Source organism: Etheostoma spectabile, chromosome 24 (genome assembly GCF_008692095.1).
Source record: "Etheostoma spectabile isolate EspeVRDwgs_2016 chromosome 24, UIUC_Espe_1.0, whole genome shotgun sequence".
Lineage (NCBI taxonomy): Eukaryota > Metazoa > Chordata > Actinopteri > Perciformes > Percidae > Etheostoma > Etheostoma spectabile.
Window position 1 is genome coordinate 1235824 of NC_045756.1, and position 14378 is coordinate 1250201.

General features: G+C 42.6%; 1 protein-coding gene and 1 long non-coding RNA gene across 6 annotated transcripts in view; one reads left to right on the forward strand and one right to left on the reverse strand.

Annotated features, from left to right (window-relative positions):
• Positions 1-10158, forward strand: part of LOC116673889 (uncharacterized) — a 20382-nt gene extending 10224 nt beyond the window's left edge. Inside the window, exon 3 of the long non-coding RNA XR_004327905.1 lies at positions 10149-10158. This is a non-coding gene — a long non-coding RNA (uncharacterized LOC116673889). The remainder of the gene's footprint in view (positions 1-10148) is intronic.
• Positions 1-14378, reverse strand: part of pou3f3b (POU class 3 homeobox 3b) — a 170225-nt gene that overhangs the window by 80265 nt on the left and 75582 nt on the right. For 3 of the 5 annotated variants that reach the window (XR_004327901.1, XR_004327903.1, XR_004327900.1), the window contains one exon: positions 2870-2938. The exons of the other annotated variants lie outside the window; for them this stretch is intronic. The gene's annotated coding sequence lies outside the window, so the exon portion shown is untranslated. Of the gene's footprint in view, positions 1-2869; positions 2939-14378 lie in introns of those variants that run through there. 5 annotated transcript variants of the gene reach the window in all.

Below are 14378 nucleotides of genomic sequence, written 5' to 3' on the forward strand. Positions count from 1 at the left end.
GCGCTGTGGAGGAAGGTCTGGCAATGCAAAGTCAAAACTTTAAAACTAATAACAGATTTGTGAGTTATAAGATTTCCATACACACGTCATTAGGTTGTGCACTCCGTCCACACATACACTACAGTCAAGTACACTCCAACACACTGATGAGCTGAATAAAAAAATAAATCATCGATCGCCACACCACAAGTATAAATATTAGTGATGAGATGATTGATGATAGGATTTCTAAATCTCTTTGGCATCGGAGAAAAATTGCATTTGCCTCCGAGTGTCTGCCCGTCTGCGATGCTGAAGGCCCACCCCTGGGGAACTCATAGTTGCAGTGGGGGTCAGTGAAAACTGGGCCAAATCAAAGTGATTAAGGACCTGCAAATCAATAACGCCTTTATATTAGATTTACTCACCAGCCTCGCATCGCACAGAGTCAGCAGAAAGACGGGAGGAGGCAGAGGCTGAAATGATCCCAGATCCAACTAAATGTCGGCAGATTGGGTGGCGGCATAAATCTTTAGTCATTGAGGCGTAATAAAATAACATAATCATCTTTGAATGGAAGGACGAGGGTAGGTTGAGGATTGTCTTTTGTTTCTGCTGATGTCCTAACTCCAGTGTTTTGATGATGAGAGAGGAAAACCATTACCCAGAAACCATCTGGGTGGGATCTTTAATGGTTAACTTTGGTGGGATGTAGTTGTGCAGTGTAGTGAATAAACGTCTGTGGAGACATATATAATGTATAAACGTCTGTGGAGGCTGTGTGAATGTTGAATTATGCCGGAGATACGGGTCATCAGCAGGTTTGGTTTCTTTTATTTGGATCCCCATTAGCTTCAGCATAAGCTAAAAGCTATTCTTCCTGGGGTTGTGTGACAATACACTTTACAACACACAGATCATATCTTAAATCATATTTAAATTTTAGATAACGCAATTAATCAAAAGAAAGACATTACTCCTAATAGACCTATGTTAAGAGGGGCTGTCAGAGTTGGATAGAAAACACACTGTAGCCTGTAAAGTAGTGATTTAATTTCCAGAGGGGGAACAATAGGTTGTCTCAATACCCCTGAAAAATTACAGGTATTTTAATATGGCTTATTTTAGCAATATCAGTTCATGAACTGGGTCCATTTTTTTTAAAAGATTTTTTTGGGCATTGTTAGGACATTATTTATACAGGACAGCTGAAGACATGAAAGGGGAGAGAGAGGGGGACTGTCATGTAGCAAAGGGCCGCAGGGCGGAGTCAAACCTGTTCTCCCAGGTTAGCTACCCAGAAGCCCCATTGTCTTGACGGTGTACAGTGTGCTTGTCTCTCACACACCTGGTCAAATACAGACAACTTGACATCATCCTAGGCAAAACCAGAGGTGCCTGATGATGAACAGTGAGTTGACAGTTTTAACATCATTTAAATGACTATACTTAATATGTCATAATGACAATTAAATCAATGGAAACCCACTGAAACAATGCATGCACAAGACCTAGATGATCAAGGGTGCTTTCAGCCCTTGCCAGCTTGATGTGGTTCATTTAAGGAAGGTGTTATATGTGCTATGGACCAAACTACTGACTGACTGAAAACTTCTGGACCGTTCCAAACTAATTGGGAAACAAAAGCAGATCAACCACAGGATTTTGTGACGGTAGTGAAACGGCATTAAACTTCAATTAAATCCCTCTGCTGATCACAACTGTCAAGGAAGCTATTGTAAAATCGAAGATGCAATATGTGGCGAAAAAAGAAAAATTTGAATCGTAATATCTGGCAGAAAAATGGCAATTTGATTTCTTCCCCAAATCGTAGAAATGAGTCAAGTTATTGGTTGCATTTGGAGAAGGAAGTTTTACATCCAATCACGGTAATGATGTTAATATAAAGTTATACAATGCAGATATGAATTAGTGATATCTCTGCAGTTGTGGTCATTAAGTCAAATCTTGTAATAAAATCCAGATTCCTCTTTATCCGAGACCGAGACGAGAATAAAAATGCAGTTGATTCCGAGGCCGAGACCTATAAAAAGTGAAGATAGATCTTGAGTACTACAACAATAATATAATGTATATTATTTACAAATTACAGGTGCAGGTCAAATTAACTAAACTACAGGTGTACAAGTAGCCTCAAAATAATTGTTTTTTAATCTAAATCACACATAACATTTTGCCAGGATTATACAGAGAGACATCTTTTCACCTGCTCATGGATATGAAGGTACTGTATGTGCAAAGCAACTACGAAAAGCTCTGATCAAGACCTTTGCAAGACAATTCAGCGATCATTCAGGAAGAGATATTCAGTGTGGGAGAGGTTAAGAAAAGACTTGACAAACTGATAGGACTCACAGCTGAAAGCAACAAGTCTACATTGCCAAACATTATCCTGTAAAAAGCAAAAAGTTAATAACTAAAGCAGAGAAGGCAAGTTGAGGAAACTCACTTTCTTGCATTTCCTAAAAATGACAGGAGGACCCATTAAGATGAGAAAAACCCTGACCAGATATCTAACAGGCACCGCACTTACAGGACAAATCATGCTTCAAAATGTCTATGTTTTACTCTCTCTCTCTCACACACACACACACACCAACCACACACACAACACACACACACACACACACACACACACACCACACACACACACACACACACACACACACACACACACACACACACACACACATATTAGTAAATAAATAGCTTTCTGGTGACATAAGTTTAATGCCTGAGCATGTGCATGCAGACTTGCGCACGCAATGTGCCATTTCCCTTTATCTCCATGGAGACAACATGCCCCCCCTTCCCCTCCAGTGTCTGTCTCACAGTAAATCTAAATTGGCGAGTGCAGTTAACCCCCTCACCTCCTGCATAGCCAGCTTCTAAGTCTCTGGATCTGTGCAGCAGACGATGAGAGAGAAATACAATCAATCTCAGAAAAAAAGAAGAGCAGAGTGAAGGAAAGGGAGGGGGTAAAAGAAAAGCCAGTGGAACATGTTAGCACACAACAGTGCCAGGATCACGCAGAAGCCACATTATTTTTTTTGTTGCACTGAAGATAAAGACTAAAGGAACTTTCATTCTATGTGTGTGTTTAACAGTTTCCTTTTAGGGAAAGAGAGGTTGTTCTGCACGAATCTTTGATGTAATCTGGCGTGAGAGGAGGATGTGTGTGTGTGTGTGTGTGTGTGTGTGTGTGTGTGTTTGTATGTTGGAGAGAATGCTCCGAAGGAACCTCCAATCTGTTTACAGCTCTGATTGGAATTACACAATCAATTACCACCCCCTGCAGAGGCCCCAATGAGCCAACCCAAAAGACAGGGGAATTGGTTAAATGTTATTGTTGGGAGGCCATTATCCAACAATCGGGGTGGTTAATGCAAGAAAATGACATTCATTAAAAGGCTCGACGGGTGGCTCCCAGGGGCCAGGCTGCAGCTGACCCTCATTCACCGCCAGGCTTTGTGGGCCCTCGTCAACTGTGGGGAGGGGAGATCATGTCAAAGGCACAAAATGCTCCTCTTTGTCACACAGTGGCTTCAGTCTCTCTTTGCAAGTGTGTGTGTGTGCGTGTTTGTGTGTGTGTGTGGGGGGGGGGGGGGGGGGGGCATAGGCCAGAGAAAATACCTGTGACTGTGGACGTGAATGTTTTTTTTGTGCTTAAGAGGTGTGTGAGGTGTCAGAGGGAGAAAAAGGGATAATTACATCATTCTGTGAATTAGAGGAGAAGGGGGGAGAGGATTGAGCCCCCCCCCCCCCCCGCCAATGGATGCACATGTAATCCTGCAGTAATGAGGCAGCACCAGAATCATACTCCACACACACTTAGTCCGATAATGTATATCAGCAACGCTACAGCTGAAAAAGAAAAAAAAGAAAAAACGGGTGTACTTCCAGCCAGCGACGGTGATATCATCTATCAACGCAGAGAGAGCTATCAAAAGCCAAAAGTCAATAGTAAGTGCTGAAATTAGCCCACACACAGAAGGAGAGAGTCAGTGAGAACCGGTCGTGCCATTATTTTTGATACAGGAGTCCTGCAATAGATTATTTTTGCGAACTTCCACCAACGAAAAAAGGCTTTCTTTGTCTTGTTCTATTCAGAGAGACGGTGGGTCAGCGAGGAGACGACAGCTGTGGCCTTGTTATTTCTGTTCTTCCTACAGGAAACGAAAGACTTTCATTCATGAGACGCAAGGAAGAAATATACCTTTAAGGTAATGGCCCAAATCCCATAGTGAGCCCTGCGGACTAAAGACTCAGACTCAATTGATCTCAGGTGCTAAGTGAGTGAGTGTGTGAGGCCACAAGAGCTCATGTAAGTATAAATGGGTTTGGGACAGCACTTCACGAGATCACATGTTACCTTGGGGACGTTTAATAACCAAGATGTTGCTGACACTTAACCGTTTGGGCATTTCAGACAGCTGGCTGATTCCAAATTTGTTCAAACTCTTGTTTTACCAGCTAGACAACAGGTCCGGTATGTGGTCATGTGTCGTGCTGTTGTTAACCTTTTTAATTTCCAGATTTTACCTATGGTCTCCGAGGTAAAGGTCACAACGCTTTGAACTGTGGGTAATTCCCTTTGGTGAAGTCTGCATCGATCCAGACTCACAGAAAGGGCTCCGTAAGAGTGTACTCACACCCTCACGCCCTTTGAAATTCGACATTGGGACAACTCTAAGCCCTTACAAATTTCTAAAGAACGCGCACCAAAGTCTGTGAGTGGGACTGGGCCACAGAGTCACAATGTAGATGCCTGTACAACCTCTAGAACACAGAGAGAACTATTACCAGATAGTCAGGAAGCCAAAGGGAGCTTAAGTCAGGACCATTTGGCTTCAAATGCATCTGGATTCATGGATTAGAAATTACTTGAATGCTTGAACATGTGCTAGAAAGGAACTACAGGGATGATAAGTACTGCAGACTCCACCCTGATGGTTCCTGGACCATTAGAAAAAAAATCATTGCCATGACTTTTGCAATCAAGAGCTAGATTCCAGTTCTACAGATTCCAGACAGGTGAGGGTGGATTACAGTGAGGTTTACCTGGTCGGTAGGTAGAGTTTTGGTAACAGGTAGCAGAGAAGATGATGCTGTCGCCGCAACGCATTAGAGAGGTTGCTTGAAAGGCTTTTGCATGTTGAGCACCATATATTTGATAAAAGACTGATTGAGAAAAGATTGTTTAAACGTCTTGCATTGCTGTCATTTGCCATTCCCTGCAAATTATGGCATCCCAAGATTTTTTTTCTGCATTTGCATTAGCAACAGTGTGCAAAATGCATGCATTTCATCTTTGATGGCTAAACCTTGACCTCCTTTTATGTCTTCTGCATGCTGCGTTTGATTTCGCGACTCCTATTGTCCATAGGGGCATGAGACTGACTTCCGATTAGCGCTGATAGCTTTTACAGATAACCAAGACAAGGGGGAAGCCACAGGAGTGTGGATCCCAGCAGCGTGCCGTAGAGGACTGAATCAATTTGGCGCACTTGCCAGGTCCCCGGCTTATTGAGCACACAGATTGACCCCTCCTAACGGCGGCTGTTACCTCAAAGCCAAACAGTGACCTTTGACACTTGATCATCTGTTGGCTCCTAGGAATAGAAAAAAAACAACAACATTGCGAATAGCCCAGGTTCATTTTGGCAGGAAAGCTGTATTTGCGCAGATAAAGGGATCAAAAATAAATCAAACACAGTAATTACAAAGCAATTGTTTAATGAAATGTTCTGGTTTGCAACAGTTGCATGCTGTCTAGTGTGAGCCGGGTTCATCAGAGAGAGGTGAAATAATTATCACAGGCACCTGTTATGGCAAAGAACAGGTGGAGCTATAGCGTTTGTAATCTCACATCTCAGTGGATATTATCCGGATGTGTGTGTGTGTGTGTGTGTGTGTGTGTGTGTGTGTGTGTGTGTGTGTGTGGTGTGGTGTGTGGCGCAAGTGTGTATGAGCACATGAAATGTCCTTTGTGCCAAGATGCTGTGTGTTTGTGTGTGTGTGTGTGTGGTTGTGAGTGTGTGTGTGTTAGGTGTTGAGTTAAAAGCCTCTGATTGAGAAACAAGCCACAGTAGCAACATGCCTCGCTGTGTCCCTCAGCATATGTCTTGAGCAGCATGGGGGCCTCTGAGGGAGGAGAGAGGAGGAAGGAGGAAACCACGGATAGGCGGCGTTCCTTCTTCTCTGATCCCCCCCCCCCCCCCCTCATTATTTAGGAGGCAACATCGTAGTTTAAAAAGACACTCTCTCCCCTCTCTCTTGTCTCAGTTTGAGTTTTTTTTTTTTGTGTCTCCATCATCTGCGAGTCAGCGCCAGGTCATATCACAACATGACGTGCTCTGCAGTGAGTTTAGCACCAGACACGCCAGCTCCCCGCCACTTCCTTTACACAGACACAGTTTCTTTGAGACACACTGTGCTGCACTGTCAAAACAGTGGAGGTAGATAAGGCAGATAGTCGAACGAGGAGCTGTCCTAAATGTTTGGGAGAATCTCACTACTACCCACCTCTTATCTGTTTCTTGAGAAGGGTGGAAACGTAGAAGGAAATAAAGAGTGTAAACAAGAGAATGGAGTCTCGGTCTCAACCATTTAGATTGGTTTTTAAATGAGTAGTTCTGTCTGTTGGTCCTAATATACAGTAGGTCAAATAAAGGCAAAGAGTGCTGGAGGGTCAGTTAACTATAGTGTCAGGACATAGACAAGCACCTTTGCGTGGCTAATAGACATAACAAGGTGCGGCATCCTAGTCATTTCTTTCCCATTGCTGCCGAGATCTCTCTTTAGCTGTAATGATTAGTAATGAAGGTGCAAAATGAAGTCAGCTGGCTGTGAGATGATCAGCTCCATATGCTAGCTCTGCTGGGGTGCTATTTCATCCACTTTTACCCACTCCAGGAAGTTGACGAATTGATGCTAATTTGACTTGTTTTAAATGAACTTCTGCCTCTGTTTTAGCCATATACCAAAGTCCAGAAAGCCATGCCAAATTAACTAACGCATACGTTTCCCACTGTACAACCTATTGGAATATAACCTCAAATCCTGTATACTGTATGCATTTTATGGTACTGTGTCTACCCCTACTGTATTAGTTCCACATATTCCCTGTTGTAATGCTCAACGTTTGTCTCTTTAGTCCACCATGTTGCTTTAATTAGCTAATCTTCCAGTGGAGTTTCAAGCTGCATTGGGGATAAGGACAGATGACTTGCTACACCCTGTAACACCCAGCAGTGCCCTGATATATAAACCATAAACTACTACAACTACTATTTTAGTCAGTGTTCCATTATCTTTATTCTGACCATTATTGCCACTGTTCATCACACCCCCAACCGGCACCGTCAGACTCCACCCACCAAAAGCCTGGGTCTGTCCCAGGTTTCTTCCTAAAAGGAATTTTTCCTTGCCACTGTTGCACTAAATGCTTGCTCTTGGGGGTATTATTAGAATTGTTGGGTCTAGACCTACTCTATCTAAAAGTGTCTTGAGATAATTCGTTATGATTTGATACCATAAATAAAATTGAGTTGAATTGAATGATGCGTCTCAAAAGCCGGAGCCTCATATAAGCTACAAAAAAAATAAAACCTAATTTTTAAAGAATGCAATCAGGACTCTTAAAGAGCCTCCTGAGTGTTTACTAGCAAAGGTTGAACAACTCTGAGAGTCCTTAAAGAGGTACACGGGTCTATTAATAGCTGTGGACTGGAGCTGTGTGTGAGGCTGGAGTAGGATGAGTAACGTGGCATTTTGGAGCCATTCATCCAAAGACGGAGCCGTTGTCTTCAAGACAACATGTTGAGGATACACATACAGAGAGGATACACTTTGGATCTTGGTTACAATTGAGTGTTGTGCAACTCCTTAGCTAAGCTATAAACATGCTTTTGTTTAATGACAAAGGTTTTCGTCTGTGAGTGTTGGTTATGTTTTGGTTTGTGTAACGTGCCGACACGGCCAAAGTTGTCATTGAAAAAGTGATTTAGATCTAAAAAAAAAAAAAACATTCTGTTTAGAATAAGGTAAAACACATTTAAAAGGTTTGCAATTATCTAGTTCACATTTCTGGAATTAACTATGACATTTGGTACAATTTATAGGGAAAATGTAAAATGTAAAAATAAATAAACCCATATTTTCAAACAAATGTCTTGGAAAGAATTGCTGAAATCTTAATGATTGGAAAAACTGACTTTAAAACGCACAACATAGTCATTTATTATTAGAAACATTTTTTCTTGATTTGTGTGCCTGTAGACACTTTCTACATTACTGCAGGTTCAGTTAACCAACTCTCTCCAATTTCCCAGTACTCACCAGCAGATTTTAACTGTCCTTTGCATATGTTATAGAAAATGATGGGAGCTGTTATTGACACTACTCCAATATTTAAGATCAGTCTTGTAATGGGTGTCTTATGGATGCATGAAGATGAGCACAAAGTGTAAGTCTACTTAAGGTTGTGGACACCTCAAAAAGATTTCCACTGTACTTCTGGCAGATCAAGAGCGTATAAAGTGGTCAGTTATGTACTCAGCCAAAAACAATATGGATCTTGTAATACACAAAGTATTCCTCCATCTTTATTGGCTCAGTTTCCTCTTCCCCCCCCTGGCATTGATGTTTAACCGGACTGGGATTTAGTTTGACACATTTTGAATATCTGATCCAAATAGTTTATTTCCACTGTTAGGAGCCAGGCAACTGTATTCAAATATTTACTAAAAAAATAAAATCTTTCCAATCAATCTGCCCTCTGAGGTGAGGCTGAAATAGTGAGTCGATGCCATTTGATTTATGGCTTTAAACTCAATGTTTGGATCAGTTTTTGTATCAAGTGTTATGCCAATGTCACTTGTCACTTTACAATACTGGAAATGTAGGCATTAAAAAGAAACTACAACATCGTTTGTGATTCAAATGAAGGCATTTGTTAGGCTACCTGCAGATCCATTTGCCCTACAGAAGGATTGAGAGGCTTGTCAAACAGACTTCTCTGTCACCAACACACTCTGAGGAAAGCCAAGTCCAGAAGAAAGCCAAGCACACAGACAATAGTTTGCTTGTATCAAGAGAAGGAGGCATATCATTAGCACTAGAGATGTTACCGGAAGGGGCCAATCAACACCTGTTTCCACTGTTATCACGCCATTTTTGTGAGTACCAAATTGTGACATTTAGAGACATGACAAGATATGAGTCAAAACAAAACCTTTACAGCTCTCTGCGGCCAACTCCTGTTGTTTCCTGAAAAGCAACTATTACGTAGCACGTTATTATAGCAAAGCCGGGCCTATATAAAGCAACAATAAGACAGCGACTGCGCTGCTTCCAAGCGAGTCATCTCCGGCAACCAGCCTAGCCATCATTATCTGTTAAAGAGCCTCCGTCCCTATGGATCATCATTACGAGGCGCATTAGAAAATACTTTGATTAAACTCCCCTAATCCAGCACAGACAGCTGCAGTCCATTCACAGCTGCCTAATCTCCCCGCCACTAAATACCACAGAGACAATGGGCAACAAATGACAACTTACGTGAGGGGGGGAGACAGAAATAAAGGAGTGAGAAAACAAAGAGAAAGAGGGAGAGAAAAGGGAGGGGAGAGCTGATTCCTCTTTCAAAGGCGGGTGGTAAACAGTGCTGATGGCAAGCCGTATCATACCAGGAGATGGCTGAAGCTTTCTGTGAAACGAAAAGGGATACAGAGAAAGACAGAGGGAATGTGAGGTACAGGGTAAATAGTTTAGTGAGAAGGGTTGGGGAAGGAGGGAGACAGAGCTATGTGAGGGAGAGAAAAAAGGGGAGATGGAAGAAGAGTGACGCGAGACGACGGGAGGCGGGGTGAAAGGAGCAGGAGAAGGATGATGGAGCTGCGTCTCCCCTTGGCTGGCAGATGAAATGTTGCACATGGAAAGGAGGGATCTCTTTCACCGCGACTACAAACAGGGCGAGGGTGCTGATGGGAGCTGCTGCAATCAAGATGAGAGCAGAGAAACGAGAGTATAGAGAGAAAAATGAAACTACTCCTCAATGGTACAAATCACCGCAGGGAGGTTATCAGGGCCGTCGGCAATCACTATAATGACAACATGGTGCGACATGATAGTTACAGCACTCAAAGAAAATCATTCGCCCAGGCTGGGGAAAAGATAGGCAGGCGGGCAGCTTCATAAATACTGGTCTGGCTGGGAGAGTGAGAGAATGTGTGTGTGTGTGCGTGTGTGCGTGTGTGTGTGTCCAAGTCCATGTGTGTGTTTTAGTATTCAAGCTGATGGGTGTGTTGGATGTGTAGCTGTTGAGCAGAGGAGGATAGGCAGGTGACTGTGTTGTGATTGTGTGGGACGGTGTTGATCAGAGAGGAGGCAAGCCTATTATACTACGTAGAATTGCTTGTTTTGATTGTTTATTCATCGTTCATTTTGTGTTTTTTCATCACCAAAACTCAAGTTATATAACCAAAAACAAAGTACATTGTGTCCTCTGACATTTGTATCACATTTGGGAGCATAAACAAGCAATCCAATGCCTGATCAAATACTGTGATGTTTTGGTTGTGCAAAATGCTCCATGTGCAAAGCCATGTCCATGCCCACATGTACTATTATTTAATCGGCACATTACCACAACAGCACACTGGCACATCACATCAATCAACACTTAACTCCCAGACAAATTGTGCCTTGCAAGTGTCTCTTAATTTTGATGCCACATTGGGAACTTGTGTCCCATGTATAAGGTCTGAATGGCTGTCTTGAAGCAACCGCTTGAAGCCACCCTGTCATAGCTAAATGGCAATCCTAGTGATTATATCATGCCTGTCATATGCCTCAGTATTTTGTATCAAATTAGGTAGTGCCTATGTTACTATCAAAGCATTGTGATGTTGAGAATATGAATAAATATAAATGGCCTTATCTTAGGGCCTTATGATGGATTAGAGGGCAACGGTTTCCAGCTGGTGCCACATTTTTACTATATACCGATGGGGATTAAAACTACAACCAAAAAACGTAACACTATCCTATGTTTTATTAGGCCTCTATATCCAATTTCAGCTGGTCATACATTAATTAAGGAACTAAGATGTCACAAGTAGTCACAATACTTCCACTTAATTTTGCTCACTCATATTATAAGCAGAAGCAGCAGTGCATTAGTGCATAGTTTGCCCACCATGTGTTCTCCACACTGACCACAAGAACTTTAAGCTTAGATAACATTTGTGCTGTGGTGCAATTATGCCCTTTGGCAGTCTCATTTTGCCAGACCCTCCTCTAAAGCGCACTGAAGAAGAGTCTGGCTAGTCCACATAGCATTCGGGGATGGGCGGAAAACATACTCTGGTTTAATGGCATTTCTTTAAACCAATCAGAATTGTCATAGGCGGTGCTAAGCTTTTCAACAGCCTGAAACGGTTAGATGACGATGACCTTATACTTTTCTGATAACACCATTTATGCGTGGAATGCCATTCAGCAGCCGACAGAGTGAAGTGGAAGCTTTGACTGGATCATTTTCTGGTTACAACAATGTTTTAAACCTACTTATCTTATTATTAGACATTGGTTGGGCAGTATGTATAATGACACGAAAAATAAGCCATTATAAACATGAAAATATCTCTTTAACAAGAAATAGAATACAGATTTAGTCATGGCTATGTACGCCGAAGTGAATATAATGGACAAATTCAATATGGAATCATCACCTGGACTCATCTGGTCAGTCTATTTCCTGGTAAGAGCAAATATGATTAACATTATGTACACTGTGTGTGTGTGTGTGTGTGTGTGTGTGTGTGTGTGTGTGTGTGTGTGTGTGTGTGTGTGTGTGTGTCACGCAGGGTAATTTTCCCGGAGCCATGCTGAGGTGCTTCTGGATGAATCATACATGGACATGCTCACAGCCATGCTGGAGAATAATGAGACCCAATGAAGTGAAGAATATGAACACACCTCGTCTACAACAAAACCTCTTTCTCAAGCGCTCTCCCTCCCTTTTCCATTCACTGCCCCCCTCCCCTTTCCTTATATTCATCACCGTCCCCTCTCTTCTTCTTCTGATCTCCCTGCAAAGATGTGCCGTACAGCGGCGAGGTGCCTATGTGCGGTGTGAGCATGCATGTATTATTACAAATCTAACCTGCATGATGGCGGGGAGCGGTGGTGCAATGGATTCGGCGATCACGGTTGTTATGCAGATGGATGATTGTGCTTGGAAACAGAAGAGGTCCAGGTTAATACGGCTCAGCTCCACGTCAGAGAGGCTGATGGCAGGGGTCAAAGGTCGACTGATGAGAAAGCACAAAGCTAGCGCCGAGCTCCTCTCTGTGCTTGTGTGTGTGGGCAGCGCGGAGGTCAGGGAGAGTGAGTCATTGCAACCACACAGGCCTACACACACACACACACACAAGCTTGAAAGACACACACAAACAACTCACTCCAACATTGATAAGACACACAGAAGGCTAGTTTGTACTTTAATGTGAGCACATCCGTGTGCGCTGGGCCTTTGCCTCCGAGGTTTTATTTACAGAAAATCAATTATAAAGTGTTCCTAGCCCACAGGAATCAGCAACAGTATTATCATGTCTTACTGAAGATCTCATTCTAGACTCATCAGACCGGCATTGTGCTACTTAGAGAAGTTGCCCTTTTTACTGAATGCCAGTTGAACTGAAAATTCTGCTGCAATCCGAAAACAAAAAGTTGGAGCAGTGGTTGTCAAACTGGGTATTGGAAGTTAAATTGGACTGGTAGCAAGATGATTTTTATTTTAAGATTATTTTTTTTCCCTTTATTTTTAGCAAGACAGTAGATAAAAGGGAACGGCGGGAGAGAGATGGGGGAGGACATTCGGCAAAGGTCCGCAGGTCTGATTCGAACCCAGGTCCCCACAAAGGACTCAGCCTACATGGGGCGCACTCTCTCACTGGGTGAGCTAGAGGTCGCACTGAGACGATTTCTTTTGATTAAACCTCTTATGGTTTTTACCTTTACTTACTGTACATAAAAATAATTCAAATAACAAAAATGTGAGAGCCAACAATACTCATAACCCGCTGACATACTGTAGCTTTGTTTTAACGGGGTAAGAAGTGTGGAAAAGATTGTGAATTGCTCAGTTAGACCAAGAAAGTAAAGTTCTCCATTTTGCAGTGCTTATGCATAAATATAGCTAAAACACTGAAAAAATAATAAGTCTTAGGCACATCTAAAAGAGCGAGATATTCTGGTCTTTAGTAAGAGTTCAGCTCCAAAAATACTGGTTCCTACAGTTCCCATAATGCATATCAATACTGTATTTTTAATACACTTTCCCTGTCTGGCAAATTCCAACATCTGCTGTGTAAACTTCATGGTGTACATTTGTAATCGCCAAACTCAATCCAACCCTGATGGCATCATTACGACATCATGAGGGTTATTTTTTCAGACCTGACACAGCTCTCCTCCTGAGGCACAGCAGAGGTTATACAACACAACGACCAAGAGCTTTTATACAAGCACTGGCGCCTGAAAGATATGGGATAAACTCACAAGTAAAGAAACTATAAGGCCTATTTTTTTCATGCAGTTCCCATGAAAGAAATTAACAACTTCTTAACCTTGAGCGCCTCAAGTGTGTCTGCGATGTACTGCTCAAAGTCAATCCATGGAATTAAGATAACAGCACATAGCTATGTTTCCATATGGGGGTCGGTCACTGTGTAGTGAACAGACCTGCTCATCCAATGGAACCCCTGGTCACTTCTCCTCTCTGAGGTCCCCGTAATCATGAAAATGATGGCTATCACTGCAGCAGCCTACGCCATCGCCTGGACGTTGGGACTCTGCCGTGCTGAGACCGTATCAGTCAGAGTCCATTTACATAATAACAGCTCATCATTCAAAAAAGGTCCTTTTGTTTGCAGCATAACAGGAAACTGTCAAGATGTCACCCTCGGCTGGGGTCTCAGCACGCCGCGCCGGGAAACAGCAAAGGAGGGGTCTAACTGTGGTCGACGGTAGCACAGTAAAGAACAAGGAGAATACGGAGAGGGAAATAGTGAAGAAAAGATACAAGTGGACTGATTGGAAACACTAGAAATATTGAAAAAGGGAGGAATCAAAAGCAAAACGGCTCGGAAAAGGAGTGTTTGGGTAGAGTCAAGTGATTGAAAGGAGACCCGAGTAACACAAACTTCCAGGTTGAGTCACCCCAGACTCACGAGCCCAATTTTACCCGATGATATTTCCCGCCCTAAAATTAAACTACATTGACACACTAATGCAAGTCTGGGGCAGGAAGGGATGAACTAATTTAACATTGGAAAATTGTCCATCTCCCACTCAAAGTAATCATTTTTGCT